General features: G+C 33.5%; 1 long non-coding RNA gene across 1 annotated transcript in view; it reads right to left on the minus strand.

Moving 5' to 3' along the window:
• Window positions 1–4,828, minus strand: part of LOC111085216 — a 15,667-nt gene that overhangs the window by 3,097 nt on the left and 7,742 nt on the right. The window contains exon 3 of the long non-coding RNA XR_002610052.1: window positions 1,375–1,520. This is a non-coding gene — a long non-coding RNA (uncharacterized LOC111085216). The remainder of the gene's footprint in view (window positions 1–1,374; window positions 1,521–4,828) is intronic.

A 4,828-nucleotide genomic window follows, 5' to 3' on the forward strand; every position in this document is an offset into this window, starting at 1 on the left:
GTTGCCACTAACCACTCTTCATTTTCAATCCACACTGTTGCCACTAACCACTCTTCATTCTCAATCCACACTGTTGCCACTAACCACTCTTCATTCTCAATCCACACTGTTGCTACTAACCACTCTTCATTTTCAATCCACACTGTTGCTACTGTCCACTCTTCATTCTCAATCTACACTGTTGCCAATGTCCACTCTTCATTCTCAATCCACACTGTTGCCACTAATCACTCTTCATTCTCAATCCACATTGTTGCCACTGTCCACTCTTCATTCTCAATCCACACTGTTGCCACTGTCCACTCTTCATTCTCAATCCACACTGTTGCCACTAACCACTCTTCATTCTCAATCCACACTGTTGCCACTGTTCACACTTCATTTTCAATCCACACTGTTGCCACTGTTCACACTTCATTTTCAAAGCACACTGTTGCTACTGTCCACTCTTCATTTTCAAAGCACACTGTTGCCACTGTCCCGCTTCTGTTTAGCCAGATAACACAGTTTATTGAAGAAAAAGAAGAGAGAGTCAAGGGTAAATATTAGTCCTTTAAAAGATCCTAATGAGGTCTTAATATGAAGGAGTTGAATATACTTTACTGAATAGTTAATCTTCAACTGATAAGATTTCTTTAAACTTGGAGAGATATTTAATTAAAATTCTGTTTTGGTTGAAAAAAAAAACGTTTTATAAAAGTATGTTGACGTCTTGAGAGTGAAGTTGTGGATATCTGAGTGGTAGAGATCAGTAGAAAATTACCAAAGATTTGTTTGCCCCACCAGTCCATATGACATTAGTGACAATGATTCTTTTTTACAATCACTTCCTTGACAAAACTGCTCTTTTTTTATAATTACTTCCTTGATAAAACTGCTCTTTTTTACAATCACTTCCTTGACAAAACTGCTCTTTTTTATAATTACTTCCTTGACAAAACTGCTCTTTTTTATAATTACTTCCTTGACAAAACTACTCTTTTTTTACAATCACTTCCTTGACAAAACTGCTCTTTTTTACAATCACTTCCCTGACAAAACTGCTCTTTTTTACAATCACTTCTTTGACAAAACTACTCTTTTTTACAATCACTTCCTTGACAAAACTGCTCTTTTTTTACAATTATTTCGTTGACAAAACTGCTCTTTTTTACAATCACTTCCTTGACAAAACTGCTCTTTTTTACAATCATTTCCTTGACAAAACTACTCTTTTTTTTACAATCACTTCCTTGATAAAACTGCTCTTTTTTTATAATTACTTCTTTGACAGAACTGCTCTAACTTGTACTTCTCACCCAATGAAAAGATTGAAATGTGAAAGAAGTACAAAAGCATGTATTTGTTTATAAGAAGTTTACTTCCAAAACATACCTTTAGTGATATGCAAAGTCAATGCTGATCTTTTGGAACATGTGTTTTAATTTCCTTCTCTTCCTGGTCAGCAACGACCTGTCTTAAGAATTGTTGGAGTGATGTACTTATGATGCTAAAACTGTTTTAGAAAATACTGCATCTTCCTGCAAGAGAAAAGAAATCAAAAATCACTAATTATCAACACCTTTGTTCAGGATATCCCCTTTCTGTGTAGCCAATCATAATGTACAGTTAACACATTCCTCTCCTTTTACTTGGAGCTTCAAAAATATATGGAAAGATCTAGAAATTTCGCAAGTACAAAATAGCTACAATTTTGCAATGATTTCTGTTTCACTCTGACTTAGCGAAGTGGAGAGAAAGTGCACTGGGTCACATACATAGTCAATAGCCACATCAAGTAATGGAACTTACTGAAATCTGAAGATGACCTTTGTTCATTTACTTTGGCAATTTATCAGCTTAAACAAGCAGAATATTATGCTTGTAAACACGTTTCTGAAGATAGACTGTATAATGCTAAGGCTCTTCGACTTGATAATAATTTCTTTCCCTAGGGGTATGAAGAAGAATAAGGACTGTACATGTGAGCCAGAAGATTCGAAGTTGACTAGTTACTCCTGTTTTTTAAGGGAGGTGATAAACAGTGTTCAGTTAATTATATGCTTATTAGTCTTAGATCAGTTGTAGTAAAAGTTTTCGAAAGTCAGATAAAAGATGCTTTGGAAATTCATTTAACAAAGTTTAAAATTTTGTTGGATAGTCAACACGGTTTCACAATATTCTGACATTCTTTGAAGAGGTTACAACTTAAGTAGATGAAGGTAAGGGTGTGGAGTTGGTGCATATGGATTTTTAAAAGGCATTTAACAATATACCATATAAAAGGTTTGTTAAAAAAATATCTCTGTAGATGTGAGGGATAAACTGGCTCGTTGGATTGAAAAATGGCTGAATGAAAGAAAGTAGATGGTTGTTATAAATGAAGTTCATTCAAATTGGGGTACCTCAGGGGTCAGTGTTAGGGCCTTTCCTTTTTCTGATTTACTTACATGGCATAGAAGAAGGAATAGACAAGAAACTGTTTAAATTTGCTGTTGATATTAAGGTCTTGGGTGTTGCTAGCTGTGAGGATGCTGCTGCTTTACAAAAAAATCTAGATTATTTGGTGAGGTGGCCAAAAAGTGGCATATGGCTTTTAATTATAATTAATATATGCTAAGTTATGCATATGGGTTATCATAGTTTAAATTTTAAGTACATAATTTTTTTGTTAACAATGTTATGGATGAAAAGGATTTTGGCATTCTGGTTGATCAGTCTCTTATGCCATCCAGGCAGTGTGATGTTGATAGTGATAGAGCAAATAGGAGGTGAGAAGTTAAGATCTCTAAAGAAGAGCCAGAGAGGAGTTTAAGAGAAGGTTTGATAAGACTGAAAAAAAAAATGTCTTACTAGTAACCTCTAGTCCAGTTAGTAGCTCAATCACTTGTTGTGCGAGGGGTCACGGGTTCAAATCTCAGACGAGGATGTAACAAAAATAATAGATTTACCACAGGAACTGATTCTGTCAAAATCTTCCTCTCAGTACAACTGGCCTAAAATGTAGAAAATGAGCCTTAACACCGAGTACTGTAAAGTTATTAAAAATTGGTATGAAGTCTGTCTTATTTATTATGTGGGAAGAGCAAAGTTTTTTTGTGGAGAAAGAAAAGGTATTTTAAGTTATGATTACAAGTGACTTCCCTAGGCTTCTGCTGAGTATTTAACATAACGAAAATAACAAATAAAGTTCTTGGTCTTATTTGTAGGGATCTTGAATTTAATAATGGTATCGTACCTTGTACAAGATGCCGGTAAAGCCTCACTTGGAATATTATGTTCAGATTTGGTCAATTTACTACATGGAGAACATCAACACATTGGAAAGATTGTGTTTAAAGGCTACAGTAATGATAACTGAAATTCATGTTCTAAGAAGGTGTTTACAATTTAGGATTTGATTTCTATGAAGCATGGATAAGTTAAAGATGGTGCGACTTATATGATAAAACTATTAAATGGTTCGACAGTTTTCCATGTGTGGTTTTAATTAAGTGATTGAATGGAAGGTTCGCAGTTCAAATTTGAATATTAAGTAGACAGTTTTAGGCTTTAAAAACCTAGAGGTACATTTGTTTTGTGACAAAGTTCTTGCTTATTTTTATTCTGTTGTTAGAATTCTGAAACATTTGGATTAATTTGAATTAACAGTTCTTTTAAACTTCTGTTGTTAAGAATACTGATACAAATGGCTAGATCTAATCTTAAGTCAATAAATTTTGGCTGCTGCTTCTGGGGGAAGGGGAGGGCCTTGATAAGGTAAATGACTTTTTGTTGCCAAGATGTTTTATTTCTGCTTATAATGTTTTATGAAAGACTTCCCTAATAGTTTCATTCAGATATATCTTGGTTATATGTTACAGCAAATGCCAAAAATATTATTAACACAAGTTTAATCTAGTTTTTTCTTTTCAGCTATAAATAAATAAACTGGCAATTTGTGCGTACTGATATGCACACAAGTAACCGCTATTGATGATGTCATTTAATCAGTATGTTGTACTATTGAATGTCGATTTAAGTACATACTCTTCTTTACCATTAAAACCTATGTATTTAAGTATGATTACACTATTGATCGAAAAATTGTATCTATTTAAATAAAAATTCATCCTTACTGTAAAACCTACAACTTGTAAAAATACTTATCAGTAAGTAAACCCAAACACAAATACCTATATTGGTTACATAAAAATAAATACATCTATCAAGAACTATGATATGAAGGAGAGGATTTTGTTGGCTAGCAATTACCTAAAGTTGCTATGCAACTGTTAAGTTTTTCATCTATCACAGCCGCTTGCAAGCATAACTGGAAAGTATTCAGTGACATAAAAACAAAATGGTATAGCTTCACAGCAGAACAACTAAACTTGTTACTGTGTAAGATAAATATCTGGACAGTGGCAACAGTGTGGTTTGAAAATGAAGAGTGGACAGTGGCAACAATGTGGACTGAGAATGAAGATTGGACAATGGCAATAGTGTGGATTGAGAATAAAGAGTGGACAGTGGCAACAGTGTGAATTAAAAATGAAGAGTTTCATTATTTAATTTCTGTAGTACATATTGGTGTCTAGAAGACATATTAATACTCGAAATGTATGGCCTTATAACACCAAAATGTTGTTATTATTTAATAAACTGTGTTATCTGGCTAAACAGGAGCCTCATTATTTAATTTCTGTAGTACATATTGGTGTCTAGAAGACATATTAATACTCGAAATGTATGGCCTTATAACACCAAAATGTTGTTATTATTTAATAAATGTTATCTGGCTAAACAGGAGCGTCATTATTTAATTTCTGTAGTACATATTGGTGTCTAGAAGACATATTAATACTCG

The sequence above is a fragment of the Limulus polyphemus genome, unplaced genomic scaffold (genome assembly GCF_000517525.1).
Source record: "Limulus polyphemus unplaced genomic scaffold, Limulus_polyphemus-2.1.2 Scaffold278, whole genome shotgun sequence".
NCBI lineage: Eukaryota > Metazoa > Arthropoda > Merostomata > Xiphosura > Limulidae > Limulus > Limulus polyphemus.